Source organism: Molossus molossus, unplaced genomic scaffold (genome assembly GCF_014108415.1).
Source record: "Molossus molossus isolate mMolMol1 unplaced genomic scaffold, mMolMol1.p scaffold_m16_p_11, whole genome shotgun sequence".
NCBI lineage: Eukaryota > Metazoa > Chordata > Mammalia > Chiroptera > Molossidae > Molossus > Molossus molossus.
In genome coordinates, this window is record NW_023425346.1 from 82,734,177 (window position 1) to 82,752,193 (window position 18,017).

General features: G+C 42.4%; 1 pseudogene; it reads right to left on the reverse strand.

The window, feature by feature from the left end:
* Positions 1 to 384: 384 nt before the first annotated feature.
* LOC118625964 lies at positions 385 to 556 on the reverse strand (annotated as a pseudogene).
* Between the last annotated feature and the right edge of the window lie 17,461 nt (positions 557 to 18,017).

Genomic DNA, 18,017 nt, shown 5'->3' on the forward strand with positions numbered 1-18,017 from the left:
GAACTTTAGTATTATTTTCTCAAGTGAAAAAAAATTACCTTGGTGTTTTATTTGGTTCTACATTGAATCTATAGATCAATTAAGAAAATTAATGTCTTTATAATTGTGAATAGTCTTCTCTCTCACTGCTGTAAGCAAAGAGGAAAAAACTGAATTGGGGGGGGAGGAAGAGGAGGCGAGACATAAGGAAGAATAGAAATTTTCTCCTAATTCACATTTTAAAATAGAGTGTAAAATGCATTTTCCTCTGAATAGCACAAGAGACTGAAAACATCATCTCAATCTCTAAAACATACCCAAAGCAGGAAATTACTATTTCTAATTTATAGACTGAAAGCTCAAGGCAGGATCTTGCCAAGTTTAACTTTTATATATTTGTTCTTAAATGATTTCTTTCTTTTGAGTATTTATGAAAAACCGAGTATAAATCTTTTCTGCCTTTAGGCTTTTGGCAGCCCCTGCCAGAGTAAAATGAAATAATGAATGGGGTTAATGGAAAAGCTATATAAACACGAGCAATCTACACTTGATCTTAGCCAAAAGGCCGAGAAGCGATAAAATCCAAGCCATCTAATTGATGGTGATTTTATTCAGATATAAGCTACTTTATGTAAAATTTGACTCTTATCCCAACTTTGACGCTTATCCCACTGTCAAAATTATTTCCAGATTATCCAAAGTGATAGGTAACGAACAGAAAATGAAGTCAACACTCATTCTCGGCTTCCCACACTCTTAATTTTAAACAGCTTCCTTTGGAGAATCATAAAATTAAAGGTTATTTTCCTGTAATATTTCTCCTCCTAAATATTTGGATTACACACTGGGGTGACTAAATGGATAGTTCGACTCTACTGTGAAGATGGCAATCAGAAAAGAAAAGCCAAGAGCCCTGGAGTCCAAATGCACTTGGAGTACCTGAAATTACACCTGGCAGCCAGCAACCTTTTGTGCTTCTTTGTTGTACTGTATTTTCTGGCAGCGGGCTCTCAAGGGTACCTTTATTTCACTGATTACTAAATTAGTGTTGGATTTAATGAGTGAGATCTGTCCTTTTATTTGTGCCTTTTTCCCTTCTTCTTCTTCTTACTTAAAAAAAAGGGATCAGCATTACAAAAGCTTTGTCCATTTCTAGTTTGCTTTTGATGATGTGACCATTTGCTCCCATCTATCTCCATGGTAATAAGCTTCCTCCACCCCCACCTTTCGAAGCCTCAGATACTTAGGAAGATTCAGGAATGGAATAGAGTTCCATGCTGAAATAATGCGGAGAAACAAATTGGTCTCTGTAAATAGGCCCTATCTTCAAAGCATGTGAATATTCTTCAAATATGTGATCCATTTTTCTTTGCTTGAAAACAAGTGTATTTTAGATAAAATATTAGAAAGTAAAAATTTGCATCTGAGGAAATGCATCTCAGTAAGTGCCCATATTCCAAAACAAGACTTGGATAGGATTTTAAAACTGAAAAGGCCTTGGACTTGGTCTAGCCCAGTTTGTATTGTGTATTTGAGGAAACTGAGGCTTAATACAGTCCATGTCCTGTGTCTAATCAGAACTAGGGGCTGGGACTTATGTCTCCCAGCAAGCTATTCTTTCTTCTGTTACCAATATTTCAATACAAATTATTATAACTTGTTGATAATATTGTGTTTAGTGATATTAATAATAGCTATTATTAGTAGTGATAAAAGTTAATGCACAGATTGCTATAAAATGCAAATAACACATTTATGCTATGAAACTTTTCACTGTAACCTGAAGTCTTTTAGAAATTGACATTTCAGTTTTCAATCATGTTCTTTTGAAGAATATACTCATAGAAATGACTATTCTTTTTTTTTTGTACATGCCCCTAGCAGGAACCAAACCCGGGACTCTCTGGCCCACAGGCCGACACTCAACCGCTGAGCCAAACTGGCCAGGGTGAAATGACTATTCTTAAAAGATGAATTATATATATATATACACACACACATATATATATATTTGTAGTATATAAATAAAATATTAACAGTGGTAATCTCTGAGTAGTGGTTAGAGTTAACATAAATTTTCTTTTTTATGTAATTTTCTGCATTTAAAATTTTCTATATTAAATCTATCTTACTATTCTTTTCATTTATTTATTTATTTTATCTTTACTCGAGGACATTTTTCCATTTTTTGTTCAGATAGAGTGGGAGGGGGAGAGAGAGAGAGAGAAACATTGATGTGAAAGGGACACATCGAGTGCGCACGACCCAACCAGGGCTGGGGACAAACTGCAACCGAGGTACATGCCCTTAGTGGGAACCGAACCCAGGTCTCTCTGGACCGCAGGCTGACACTCCAACCAATGAGCCAAACCGGCCAGGGCTCTTTTTTTTTTTAAATCCTCACCAGAGGACTTTTTTTTTGCACTTATGTTCAGATAGAGCGGGAGGGAGAGAGGGATAAAGAGAGAGAGAGAGGAATATCGACGTGTGAGAGACACATCGAGTGGTTGCCACCCACATGACCCCAACCGGGGCCGGGGACAAACTGCAACTGAGGTACGTGCCCTTAGCGGGAACCGAACCCGGGCCTCTCTGGTCCGCGGGCCAACGCTGTAACCGCTGAACCAAACCGGCCAGGGCTATCTTACTATTCTTATAAGAAAAAATGGTTTCTACTTTTATTTTATTTTATTTTATTTGTTTTACATTTATCTTCAAACAGAGTAGAAGGGAGAGAGAGGGAAAAACATCAACATGAGAGAGACACATTGACTGGTTGTCACCCACATGACCCCAAATGGGGCTGGGGACTATCCGCAACCAAGGTATGTGCCCTTGGCTGGAATCAAACCTGGGACTCTTTGGTCCATAGGCCGACACTCTAATCACTAACCCAAACTGGCTAGGGCCTACTTTTATTTTAAAATGTGCACATTTGATGCTTAAGATGTAAATCATTCATACATGGCCCAATCCCAGTATTCTTTTCAAAAAAAATTTATTGGGGTTACATTGGTTAATGAAATTATATAGGTTTCACGTGTACCATCTATAATACATCATCTGTATATTGCACCGTGTGTTCCCCATCCAAAGTCTAGTCTCCTTCTGTCACCACCAATCCCACTGTTCTTTTCCCACAAAATGCAAAATAACTTATGGCTCAATAGCTGTAGATATTCTGCTCTGCTCTCCCTACTAATAAATCATTCTGGGGCTTGGAATTACTGCTTTTCCTCATCATTCTCAGAATATCAGGGATGCTCAGCCAGGAAAGAATTGATTGCAGAACCCAAGGTTTTTGTAAATAATATCTCTTCACGACTTTTTTTTTTTGGCCCACATGTTGCTTTTTGTTTTGTTTAAGAGCTACTCTTAAGGTAAAGATTATATTTATTGGTACTTCCTCATCCTTTTCACACCTGGACAACTAGAAATACTTCATATGCCTTAACCCGTGTATGGTCTCATTAAGGTATGTGTTTGGTCTTACCGATTCATTAGAGTGCCACAAACAACACCCAAATGAGCAATTGCATCTAGCAAATCATGGGAAACCCTCTGGGAGCAAAGGGGTGTCCACGAACAACAATAGCAGTGGCCTAGTATCCCACACAGTGATAGTCTCAGGTCTATGTATGACAGAGGCTGAGAAAATATTCCCTGACTAAGAGACTCCAATACAGAGATTACACCAGTGCTTGGTTAGTCCTTAAAGCATCTGCCCGGTAACCAATGTACCATTAGCCTGAGCCAATTGAAAACTATCAATTCATCACTGCCTCTGACCACGTACATTGCAAACAAATGAGTTTAACCTCCATTCATTCTTTCCTACATGGTTACAATTGAAATCAACTGGACCTGTACAGCTTCTTATCATTAACAGCAGTATTGATTGGATCAATTTCACAGAAGAATAACATTTGTGACATTGAGAAATGACCAAATGACCATTTGCCATATCTTCTTTTACAAATGGCTTAAACATTCCTGGGAACAACTATAATTGGAGACTAGAGAGAATAGAAAAGGAACATATAATTTATTCTGGGATCTTAAAAATGAATGGGAAGTAATCAAGTATCTTGAAATAATGTGTCCAAAATAGGTCTTTAGATTTTGCCTCAAATCTGTTCCTTCTCCAGTTGTCACCCCTTCTCAATATACAGGACTGGTATTCACTCAGTTGCTCAAACCAAAACCCACAGTGCCATCCTTGGCTCCCGTCTTCCCTTTACTCTCAGATTCAGTCCCCCAGCAAGTCCTGTTAGCTCATCTTCTAAAAGATTCCCACATTCCTCCTCTCTCCCACTTCTTTTCCACTCCACAACAGTCCCCTGATCGAAGCCCCCTTCATCTCTCACAAGAACAACACAATGACTCCTATCCAGTCTCTCACTGTTGACCTTCACTACAATTCATTCTCCCCATGGCAGCCAGATTTAAATAGATCATGCGTGCTATGCCCCTGTCAAAAGCATCCCTTCTCACAGAACAGAATCCAAACTCCTTTTTGCCTAGACTTTCTCCTTGATCTTGCCTACCTCGAGCCTTTTCTCCCAGTCTCTTCTTTGCTTTCTCCTCGAGCTGTTTGGCCTCCATGCTGTCCTTAGCTCTGCAGACGCTCCCCTGTGCACGGAAGGCTTTTCTTCAAGGACCTTTGCTTGGTTTACCCTTTCATATCATTCAAGTCTCTGCCCAAATGTTTTCTCCCCAGGGGAGAGATGGTATCTCACTCCTTATCTCCTTGACTCTTCCTCATAGCTCTTATCACTTGAAATTATGTTATATCTTAAATGTCTTAAATGTTTGTTTTCTGTCTCTGCCCTAGAATGCAATCATCACACGGGCAGATGTGGTCTTTCTTGTATCTACTGTGATCTCAGTTCCTCACATACAGCAGGCAGTCAATAAATATTTGTAGAATGAATGCAAGAATGGTCTCATCTTAATCCTTTCTTCTGCTTTGAAAGAGAGCAATTGGGGGTAGTCAGGATACCTAGAGGACAATAAATCAGCACGCAGCCCACACAATAGTAAACAAATTACATTTTTACCATGGATCACCATAGATATATGCAAGCACTTCATGTGGATATTTGGGGTGCAGATTTCTGTAGCTCAGAGAGATACTAACCCAACAGATATATTGTTTTAAATGTCAGATAAGGCACATTGTAGTCCTTTATGTAAGAGCTTGTGGCCCTCTTCAGGTAGTCATCTTCCTGAGGGCAGGGAGAGGGGATTGCTTTTCTCCTATATTTTTTGTTTTGTTTTGTTTTTGTAATCCTCACCTGAGGATGTGCTCCCATTATTATTATTTTTTTCTTAGAGAGGAAGAGAGAGAGAGAGAAAGAGAGAGAGAGAGAGATCTATTGGTTGCCTCTGCATGCGCCCCAATAGGAGATCAAACCCACAACCTTTTAGGTGCACAGGACAACGCTCCAACCAATGGAGCCACTCAGCTGGGGCTCATCTTCTATATTTTATGAAAGCAACTTGCAAGTAGTAGGTAATATGTAAATACTTGATGAATTGAATGAAACTGGTTCTTTTCATATAAGCATATATTTTTATTTTATTTTATTTAAAAAAAATTTTTTTTCTTTATTGATTTTGAGAGAGATAGAAACATCGATGAGAGAGAACATCGATTGGCTGCCTCCTGCATGCCCCCATCTGGGGATCCGGCCCACAGCCTGGGCATGTGCCCTGAGCAGGAATAGAACTAGCGACCTCTTGGTTCATGGGTTGACTCTTAACCACTGAGTCACACCGCTCAGGTGCATCTGCATGAATTTTTAGATTCTGGTGTGTGTATGTGTGTGTGTGTGTGCTCAGACCAAAACTATTTATTTTGAAGTGACCAGACTTGGGAGACATGTCAGTTTGCCCTAATTCAATGTATTATCACAGTTGTCCCCCCCCAAATACCAACAAAGTTTTTCATGTAGCCAAACAAGTTAATACTAAGCTTATATGGAAAAATAAATAGGCAAGGACAGTAAGGGAAAACAAGTTAAAAACTTTCAGTGGGGACTAGCCTTCCCAAATATTATGTTCTATAAAGCCTTTGTAATTAAACATCTCCTATTCTTGTATAGAATGACTCAGCATCACAGAGATGTCAGTTGTCCCTAATTCAATTTAATTATCATGATCCTAATAAAAAGAACAACAAGATGTTCTGTGGAGCCAGATCTTAATACTAAAGTTTATATGGGAAACACATGTAAAAATAGTCAGGAGAACAATTTTTAAAATTGAGAGGGGTACTAGCCCTATCAGAGATTAAAACATACTGTAAAGCCTTTATACTAACACAGTGTGGCAAGGGTCCATGGCTAAACAAATAGACTAATAGAAGAGAGTTAAAAAGCAAGAAATAGAACAAAAAATATGAAAATTTAGTATATGACAAAATGGTATCTCAAACCAGTGGGCTGAGTATCACCCATGCACCAAGAGGTCACTGGTTCAATTCTCAGTCAGTGCACGTGCCCAGGTTTTGGGCTTGATCCCCAGTAGGGGACATGCAGAGACAACCAATCCATGTTTTTCTCTCATCGATGTTTCTATCTCTCTCTCCATCTCCTTTTCTCTCTCTCTCTAAAAGTCAATAAAAATATTTTTTGAAAAACAAAAATCAGTGCTAATAATAGTGCCCAAGAAAGTGCCAAGTGATTTAATACCAATATACAGCATTCCCATGCCTGAACTCTAGGCATACGTGAATGATTCCATTGGCTGGAACTCTGGCCCAGCCACAGGGCACCCCCCCCCCCCCGAACCAGAAGATCCCAAGCCTGTCCTAGCATGGGGCTTATAATCCTTAGAAGGGACAAGAAGCAGAATGGGCCCTTATGAAATGGAAAACAAGACAAAGTTGAGAACATTCAGTCCAAGAAACTCCGAGGTTTCTGCTCATAAATATCCTTTTAATATGTAATGACCTCTTACAAATAGAAGGACAAAGGACCAAAATCCTGATAGGAGAATGGAACAATACATTGATACATGATTCTGGTAAGAGAATTTAATGAAGAATCTGTAAAGAATGGTGCAGTACCCCAGAGCTAGCGAGAGCCAAAAGTCATTACTGCCCTAGGTCTGCTGAATGGAGAACCTGCCCAGGGAGCCAAACCACAGTGACTCAACTGGGACGGAGCTGGAGGAATCAACACAGTGACTTGATTCACTACCACCCATTCCTCACCACCAGTACTAAACTCCTGCTTGTTATCACCTAGTGGTGGGGCTCATTCAGAAGCCTCCTGGGGTACTGAGCAGGTGAAGAAGGTAAAGACATTATCTGGAGAGATTGGTGTGGAATATTCAGAACACTATATTAAACACAGTGTGCATCGTATAGAGAACCAAGACTTTCAGATGATCACCAGACAACACTCCGTAGATGAGAAAAACATGAGGCCACTCCCCTTTATGAATGTGGACTGGGCAGGAGTTGGGTTATACCTGAATTTCTGTTATCATGAAGTTTTACTACATTATTATAACCATAGGTATAGAAGTGAGGCAGATGAAAGATAACTAGAGATGTTTGACTCTACTGTCATTGAGAAATGGGACCACTGTCTCCTCCCCTTGATCTTGGGTAGGTTCTGGCTATTTGATTAGTAAAATACTGTGGAAATGGCTATTTCCTTAAGAGACCTCCATTTTAGAGTCTTGGGACATTGACTGGAGCCCTGAGCTGCCATGTAAGAAGACAAACTACCCAGAGGCTGTCATCAAATAAGGACACCTAAGCCAGCCAAGAAACCCCATGGAGACAGAGAACTATGGAGAGAGAATTGGGAAGCCCACCCAGCCCCAGTTGCTCTCGCCTCCCAGATATTCAACTCATTGCAGGTAGGCCCCAGGCATTCTGGGGCCCCGGGGGCTGTCCCTTGCTGTGCTTTGTCCAAAGGTAGTCATAAATATGCCCCAATAGATAACTTAAACAGAATTTGGTACTCAGAAGTGGATGCTTCCCTGACAGATACCGAACCATGTGACATTGGCTTTGGAAAGGGGTGGCAGGGAGGAGCAGAAAAGGCCATGAGGAGATGGTTGGTGGGGGTGTGAAGGACCTTTAGAAAAGTGTTCCTGGAGTCTGGAAAACAGGACCCTTTTTATGCAGTGGCAGAAAGTGTGGCAACACTGTTCTAATGAGTAATGTGGAAAATAGAAAGGCTACTTCATAACTCAAGTTGGCTGGGAATATGTCCAAGCAGAGGAGAGGAGGTGCCAACTGGCTTCTTCCAGTTGCTAATGATAAAATATGAAACCAGAGAAATGATCTAGCAAAGAAACTGTTCAAGTTTTTAGCAGAATTGAAAGGAACTAGGATTAACTGGGTTCTAAAATAAAACTGTTGCTCATTCAGTCTCTCCCATTAAAAGATTTTCATATGAGGACTTCCGGTCAAGATGGTGGGTAGGTAAATGCGGGATCAGGTCCTCCCACAACCACATCGAAGTTACAACTAAACCACAGAAAAACCATCATTTGAAACTACCTGACATCGAGCTGAATGGAAGTCCTACAACTACGGAATTAAAGCAGCAGCCACATCGAGACTGGTAGGAGGGCGGAGGGGACGAGCTGGTCCCACACCCATGTGTGGTGGATAAAAATCAGGAGGACACCTCGGCTGGGAAGGTCCTCCCTGAGGACTGAGGGGTCCCCATCCTACACCAGGTGCCCTGCTCAGGGTTCCAGTGCCAGGAAGAGAATCCCCATCACTTCTGGCTGTAAAACCAGCGGGACCTGAGGCTGAGAGAGGTGGCTGGAGCCCGAGGCTCCTCTTAAAGAGCCCACGCATGAACTTTCTCGGACTCACACCCTTCAGGCTCCAGCGTGGAGGAGGCAGCTCGAGGGGCGCCAGAGACATACAGGGAAGAACTGAGTTGTTTGGCATTGGGGCGAGGGTTGGAGAGGGGGCTTTCTCCTAGACAAACATGCTGTCAGAGGCCTTTGTTCCTTTGGTGAGCCCTTCCCTGGGGCGGCAGACAGCCGCCATATCTGGGACTCCAGCAACCTGGCTCACACTGGAAGCCCCGCCCTGGTGATTCCCTGAGGCCCCGCCCCACCCAACTTTCAGGCCCACCCAAGCTGTTGCCAGTTGCTTTACCATAGGATTGGCCTGTCTTGGATCCTGCTTCAGGTTTTCCTAAATTCTTTCAAACAAGCAGCATCTGGTCTCAGCTAGCCCCATACCTCTCATTAAGTAATACACTGAAACAAACACAGGGAGGCAGCCAAAATGAGGTGACAAAGAAACAGGTCCCAAATGAAAGAACAGAACAAAACCCCAGGAAAAGAACTAAGCAAAATGGAGATAAGCAACCTAACAGATGCTGAGTTCAAAATACTACTTGTAAGGATGCTGAATGATCTTAGTGAGAACCTCAATGAACTTAGTGAGGGCCTCAAGAGCATAAAAAAGGACCAGTCAGAAATGAAGGATGCACAGTCAGAAATGAAGGAGGCACTAACTGAAATAAATAATAATTTACACAGATTCAGTAGTAGAGTAGGTAAAGCCAAGAAGCAAACCATCGATTTGGAATATAAGGAAGCAAAAAACACCCAATCAGAATAGCAAAAAGAAAAAAGAATCCAAAAAAAAATGAGGATAGTGCAAAGAGCCTCTGGGACAACTTCATGTGTGCCAACATTCACATCTTGGGGGTGCCAGAAGGAGAAGAGAGAGAACAAGAAATTGAAAATCTATTTGAAACAATAATGACAGAAAACTTCCCTAATTTGGTGAAGGAAACAGACATACAAGTCCAGGAAGCACAGAGAGTCCCAAACAAGATGAACCCCAAGAGGCCCACACCAAGACACATCATCATCAAAATGCAAAAGGTTCAAGACAAAGAGAGAATCTTAAAAGCAGCAAGAGAAAAGCAGTTAGTTACCTACAAGGGAGTTCCCATAAGACTGTCAGCTGATTTCTCAAAAGAAACTTTGCAGGCCAGAAGGAAGTGGCAAGAAATATTCAGAGTGATGAAAAGCAAGAACCTACAACCAAGATTACTCTATTCTGCAAAGCTGTCATTTAGAATCAATGGACAGACAAGGAGTTTCCCAGACAAGGAAAAGCTAAAGGAGTTCATCACCACCAAACCATTATTATATGAAATGTTGAAGGATCTTCTTGAAGAAAAAGATAAAAAGTATGAACAAACAAAATGGCAATGAATACATATCTATCGACAATTTAATCTACAAACAAAATGAACAAGCATAACAAAAACATTCTCATAGATACAGAGAACATTTTGTTGGTTGCCAGATGGGAGGGGGGTTGGGGGAATGGGTGAAAAAGGTGAAGGGATTAAAAAACACAAATTGGTTGTTAGACCGACAAACCTCAAAGGGAAGGGGGGTTGGGGAAATGGAAAGAAATAAACCAAAGAACTTATATGTATATATGCATAACCAATGGACACAGACAACAGTGTGAGCAAAGGCAGGAGGGAGGTGGGAGTGGGGAGGAGGAAGGTCAATGGGGAAAAATGAGGAACATCTGTAATACATTCAACAATAAAGATAAGTTAAAAAAAAGAGAGAGAGATTTCCATATGAGAAATGACTTCAGGGCTAAGATCAAATCCAGGATGCGCAGGTGAGAAACTTTGTCAGAAGAATTTTAGGAAGGCCTACTAGTACTTCTAGGAAGGTTACGGGTGTGCCTCATAGGCCAAGGAGGCTCAGGATTTCTAATGTGTAAAATGGGCATGTTCACATCTATCTCCTGAACTTCCGGAGCTACTAAACAAAGTAACATCCATTCATTCTAAATACATGCTGAGTGTCTGCTCTGTGCTAGGCACTGTACGACCACTGTCTGCAAATTCCTGATAGACACTAATCTTCAGGATTCTGGAACAAAGAATTGAGATTTCTAGGAATTCTCAAAAGCATAAGTTATTCTGCATGTTTCCATAATATCTTCTTTATTTGTTTTTAAATAATGACTGACAGTAATAAACAGTGAACCATCTTCCTATGATAGGGTTATACTAAAAGTTTCTGAAATTTACTGTGTAAAAGAAAAAGGTAATAATAAATGTATGGTTTATTATTATTATTATGAACATGTCTATTGGTACAAGATTATACTACATTTCAATTCCATGCAAATGATCTCTACCGGATAATGACATTTGATAATAGAAAATACTAAAAGAAGGAAATAGTAACACAAAACAAATACTAAAGTGATTTTAAAAATTTTTAAATAACATCAATTTTAATTTTTTTTAATAATTCTTAAAGTGAAATGTAAAAACACAGAAGACATGAATTGACTTACCTGATTGTCTTGATCTTTGTTTTATAACAAATACTCTAGACATTGCATGGTCTTTCATTTTGTGTTGACATTAGTTGAATTGTTGAGAGTGTGTCTAGAAGTGTGGATGAAAAAGGGGCTCTAGCCCTGGCCAGTTTGGCTCAGCGGTTAGAGCATCGGCCTGCGGTCCAGAGAGACCCAGGTTCGGTTCCCGCTAAGGGCACGTACTTCGGTTGCAGTTTGTCCCCGACCCTGGTTGGTCGTGCGGGTGGCAGCCACTCGATGTGTCCCTTCACGTTGATGTTTCTCTCTCTCTCTCCCTTCCTCTCTCTCCCTCCCACTCTATCAGTACAAAAAATGGAAAAATATCCTCGGGTGAGGATAAAAAAAAAGAAAAGAAAAGAAAAAGGGGCTCTACAATAAATCTGACAAGTCCAGTGACCAAAAGTAACCCCACAGGTGATTTGATCATAAATTCCTAGCGGGACAGGTCGTGATGGGTAGTCATGCCCCAGGCACATTACTTCTTTAGTAAAAGATTATCTCGACTATAAGCAAGCCCTGTCCATTGTTTTTGTGCATCTAGGTTAACGCACCTTTGAAATAAGCATCCTCAAGAGAGTACATTAACTTGCTAACTGTCCTGTAATCTAATCCCCACCTTAAAAAAAAAACAACTCATAAAAAATTCTCTATAGATTTGGACATTTCTTATTTCGACAGGAGCATCTTCATTGTTGATCATTAAGACACATGTTGTGTATTATAAACTCATTACCTCTTTTTAATGATTAGAACATCGTCTTCTTTCTCAGATTTTGCTTTTGCCCTTGAAGTCTATGTTGTTTTTGCTAATTCAGAGTTCAGTTTTGGACTTTCACAAAGAATAGCCCACAGCATTTACTCCCCTTGTGTTTCTTCTGGTGAAGCAACAGAAGTCTGTCCACTAATGATGTTGCTAATTGAGCTATTTCACTCTTGTTTGCCAAAGCAAAAAAGCTTTTCACTTCATACTAACATTGCTTAAATATTTAATGAAGGATATTAGATCTTTTTTTTTTTTCTGCAAAAGCCATTTGATTCAAATTCTTCTAAAACCACCTTGCTTGAAGCAGAATTCTGTCTTTGCTTAGAAGATTTGCATCATGGTTACTTAATGCTAATCACAGTTTTAATCACCAGTTTTAAGCAATGTGATCTCTCTCACACAATTTCAGGATTTTCCTCTTTCCATAAGTGTGCCAACGTCAGTGGGCACCAAATCATTTTTATCGGATGTAGGAGCTTTAAGAATCTTCCAATCATTTTTTTTCTGGTGTGTTTCAGAGTGGTTTGTAATTCAAAATGACCTCTAAGTGTTTTTTTTTTCCCCATTCTAGTTGCACAGAAGAATTTCTCTCTGCAGAACATTTAAGCAGCTTTACAAGTTTTCTGATATTAACACTTGCCAGAAAGACATCACCTTGTGGATCCTACTGACAGGTTCGGGCTTCCTCTGGAGCGATTGCTTTCCCCTTTCTCGTGTGCAGAATCTATACAGTGTTTGCCTCCTCTGCCAGCTGTTTTTGTTGCTTCATCTTGCAAGTTTTTGAGTAAAACATTTTTGTCCCAGCAAAGTGAAGTGTGTAACTGCTGGAAACTTTCCAAATGTTTCTGTGACTGCTGCACCATCACCAGCTGTTGGTATTGATGGATTCCTTTGAACCAGTGCCATCTCCATGAAGATCGTTAAACTGTATTTCTTGCAGGAAGAATTATAATGCTCGCATCCGATTTCTCAATGGATTCTTCTTGGGACTCAGAAAGATATCCATTTTTTCAAGAAATTCCGGGAATCCCCGAATGGAAACACTGCACTGCGGCAGGGGCCAGGATACCGCAGTGAACCAGACAGACCAGCTCCCTGCTGTTGTGTAAACAAGTGAAGGAGCTATTTCAGGTAGGGCAGTGTGCCTGGGGATGCTGTGGTATATTTAGTTAGTACTGAGCTGTGGCGACGTGAATAGTCCAGCTACCAGTAGCTGTGGCTTAAATAAGTCGCTTATTTCTCTCTCACAGCAAAGATACTTGGAGGCTGGCGTTGCACACTCTGCCCCATCTCACAACATCAGGCTTCTATCTGACCTTCTCCCCATCCTTACGACCATCTCAGGTCCAAGATGCTTCCAGAAGCTGCTCTTATTACATCTGCATCCCAGATAGTAAGAGAAAGGACAATAGGATACGGGCTTGTCTCTTTCCCTGTAAGGACGCTTCTAGAAGTCCCACTCAACACTTCCATGTATGTTCCATTAACCAGAAACATGGCCACGACCGGCTGCTAGCGAGGCTGGAAGTGTGGGCAGCAAAGTGCCCAGCTCGGGATCAGGGTTCCACTGGGAACGGCAGGCAGGAGGGGTGGTTTAGGAAGCTTTTTCCTCAGAAGCGACATTTAATTTGGAACTTGAATGACAAGAACAGTTGTTAGATGGTGGAGCGGTTCAGACATGGGAAACAGCAAATGCAAAGTTAGGTGATGGAAAATGGAAAATGTCTGGTGGTTTCATGGAAATAAGGTCAGGGAGACTGAAAAGTACTGAGGAAGGAAGAAATGAGGAGAGGAGAGAGTTATGGAGATTGGTAATGACTACACCATACAGACTTTTACCTGTCACTGGGAGAGCTTTGCTTTCTTTTAAAAAAATTTTTAAATTTAAAGAATTTAATAACTTGGGAATTAGGTTTAAAGGACGGGAGTGCCCTGTCTTAAATGCTTACTAGAGTGCTTGGCTATAGTAGATGCTAAAGAAATTTACTTGTAAATACGCTGGAAATGTCTTGGTTTGAATCCTGGTTTCATCCCTGATCGTTCAATAGGATATGGAAAATTATTGATTGTTCTGTTTCTTGTTTGGCTGCAAGCAACACGTAAAATTATATTTGATCATTAGCTGCCTCAGTGAGAAACAGATACTAAGTGGCAAACCCCAGTAAAACACTTTCTGTAGGGCATGGGGGGCTTGGGCGTGGGGAGGGCACTCATAAATCAGAAGTTGGAACAGCATATCCGTGACTTGCAGTCAGCTCTTTCAGGATACGTGAAAGCCAAGAAAGAGTCTTTTAATGATTCCTTTCCAACTTTTTCTTTTTAAGTTCAGGAGTCATTTGGTAGGAATCTGCATTATACTATTGGGCAAGACTATAAAGCAACATTTACATGTAAATCTACACTTGATTGTTAGTTTCTCCTGGGTATTTTGTGCTCCTTTAACACTGACAACCAGTTAAAAATAAGCAAAAGCAATGGGAACTTACAGCCTCGTTTTTTGACGGGTTTAGGAATCACCACAAATGCCTGTCTGTGGTCGCCCTCTAGTGGGATGCTTAAGTATAACACCGAAACGCCTCCAGACCACCATTCTTTTCTAATATCCTCATCTGCCAATACTTACACTTCCCACCCCAGGAAGGCCTTTCTGGGCACTCTCCACCCCCCGTCTCGCCCCCCTCAACCATCTCATATATATATGTTTGTGTGATTATTTGATTGACATCCATTTCCATCTCCTCTAACTTAATTGTATTCTGTGAGGGCAGGGACCCTGACACCATTTTTCAATAAACATGTGTTAAATGAACGAATAACTGAGCAAAGAAGGGCTTGAACGCCAGACTTTTATACTTCTTCACTCCAGCTGACTGCAGCAAGTAGGAGAAAATACAAGTTCAAGGCTACTGCACTTAAGATTTTCTATAAAGTATAACATCACAGAAAAATGTACACATTGTGAGTGTACAGGTCAATGATTTTTTGCAAACAATCATACCATTGGCCTCACTTGAGTTAATTTTTTTTCTTTTATTGGTTTTTAGAGACAGAGGTAGAAACATCAATGAGAGAGAACATTGATTAGCCGCATGCCCCCCACTGGGGATTTGGGCCACAACCCGGGCATGTGCCCTGACTGGGAATCGAACCAGTGACCTCTTGGCGCATGGGTCGATGCTCAACCACTGAGCCACACCAGCCAGGCAATTCTTACTCATAATGAAAAATTCATCTCCAATGTCAGTGCCTTGGGAAACAGACACCCCCCCACCCCGGGATTCTCCTTACTAACCCAGCAAGAATCCTTGTACTTCTTCTGTGCCTCTGCACCTTCACACCCTCAGCGCCTCCTGGGCAGGCACATTTTCCTCCAGCTAATGGTGGGTCTGGCTCTCCTGCTAGACTCTGAGCTGCTGAAGGGGAAAGGGCCTGTCTTACTCCTCTTTGCATTCCCAGAACCTGCTATGGTGATTGGCACAGAGTAAGGGCTGGGTCAACGTTGGTCCCTTCCCCCATTGCTTTAATGGCAGTGATGATCTCACCATCTTCGGAATTCCTTTGCTTAACTCAACAACACTGGGACCTGGGGCATAATAGGTGCTCAATTAACCTGTGTTGAACTATTGGTTGAATTACTGTGTGGCTGGCATAGCAGGTCTTTACTTGTGCCTGAGCCCATATTAAGTTGGGCCTTCCTAGCATCCTTCTTAGTCCCTACTTGTTCAAGCGACCCAGCTGCCAGCCATACCTGTTACCTGTAGGTTCTGCTCTTCTAATGGAACCCAATGAGAAAGTCGGCTTGCCAAGATATTAGGAAGTTTGGCCACTCAGGGACCAACACCAGTGACAGCCAGTGATCGCAGAAGCAATGGAGGTGAACAAAATCCCAGATTTCCACTGCGCACCAAGCTCCTCTGCCCACCAGCCTCCTCTCCCTCCAGCGGGGGTGACATTAACGGGCCTCCCCTTCTCGCCCGAGTTCCCTACTGGGCCAGAAGCCCAGACTTGAGCAGCAGCCCAGCAGGTGTGGGTTCCTGGCACCTGGCCAGGTTCTCCACGTCCATCTTCAAGGCTCCTATTATCCCTTTGATTGACGCAGCATTCGGTGCTGCTACGGAAGTTGTGCTGCCACGTCTTGTCTGGTCTTGAACACCGCTGAGGACGCAGAACTCGCCAGCCTGTGTGCTTCTCTCTGGAACTCATGGTTCCCACAGTAAACGCCCCTCTGGGGCAGGGAGCCCTCTCTGCTCCTGGCCCAGGTAAGGGCTGCGAGCTCCGTGCTCCCGTCCCTGCCAGAGCCCCGGGGAGCCCCCCAGAGCACGCCCACTTTCCCCTGACTCTCCCAGCTCCTACTTCTCTTTCTCTAAAACGCAATAGAAAGAAAAAGTCTAAATTTTTAAAAATGACAGTTCAGCAGGGACACAGAGAACAGACTAATGATTGCCAGAGGGGAGGGGTTTAGGGGCTGGGTGCAAGAAGTGAAGGGATTGAGAAGTACCGATGGATCGATACAGAATAGTCACAGGGATGTACAGTACAGCACAGGGAATATAGTGAATGACACTGTAACAACTACGCATGGTGCTGGTGGGTACTAGAAATATATGAAGTATATGATAAAGTCTAACCTCTATGCTGAAACTAATACAAAATAATATTGGATGTAAGCTGTAATTGAAAAAGAAAACATTTCTGTAAATGGCAAAAAATTTTTTTCAACAGGGAGACCACCCCATGTCTAAATCTCCATGTCACAGAAGGGGCCCACGGCCTACTCTCACGAACTCAAACGAGTCCCTCCTTCTAAAGGGGTACAGTGGCCCAGCTCCCTCCTAACTGACAAGACAGTGGGTCGTGGTGGCATCCCGCACTAGCGGCCCTTTTCTTATCAGGGGCACAGAGACGGTTTCCTGTTCATTTGAAAGCACCCTTGATGCTCCCTGACTGAGAACAGCTTGCTGGGACATTGGGACCCTTCTCCATTCTCTGCCCTTGTCAATGGTACAGATGATCTTTCTGAGGAGACCCTGCCGGTGCCTATGGTATTGCGCCCCGGAAACACGAGTGATGGTCTGTCAAACCTGTGCCTCCAGATGAAGGCGGGATGGTCACAGGAGGTTAACTGCTGCCTCTAGGCCCACAAATGTGTTACAAGAATGTTTTATGGTTCTCCACGTCCATCTTCAAGGCTCCTATTATCCCCTCTGATTGTCAGAGGGGAGGGCCCTGGCCGGTTTGGCTCAGCAGTTAGAGCATCGGCCTGCGGTCTGGAGAGACCCGGGTTTGGTTCCTGCTAAGGGCACCTTCCTCGGTTGCAGTTTGTCCCCAGCCCTGGTTGGTCGTGTGGGTGGCAGCCACTCAATGTGTTCCTTTCACAGAACAAAAAAAAATGGAGAAATGTCCTCGGGTGAGGATAAAAAAAAAAAAAAAAAGAATGTTTTGTGGATGCAGGAACCCAGCTAATCATACTTTCTTTTATAATCTTGCTGTTGATCTTCTCTAACACGACAGAAACGACACATCCACTTTGATGTCATGAGTGTTACAGCCCTGACATCTCCCAACAGCTCTGTTCCTGGTTTCCAAGCTCCCTCTGTTTGCAGTCCTCTGGGTGGGGTACTTTCTCTGCCCACCCACTGCCCCTTTCATTCCGGCAAATTACTGAAAGAAAAAGTCAAAAAGGCTAGAAATGCCATGTCCACCCTGAGAAGCCTGAAACCCCAATCAGAAAGAATATATATGCCCTGGCCGGTTTGGCTCAGCGGTTAGAGCGTCGGCCTGCGGTCCAGAGAGACCCAGGTTCGGTTCCCACTAAGGGCATGTACCTCGGTTGCAGTTTGTCCCCGGCCCTGGTTGGGTCGTGCTGGTGGCAGCTACTCGATGTGTCCCTTCACGTCGATGTTTCTCTCTCTCCCCCTC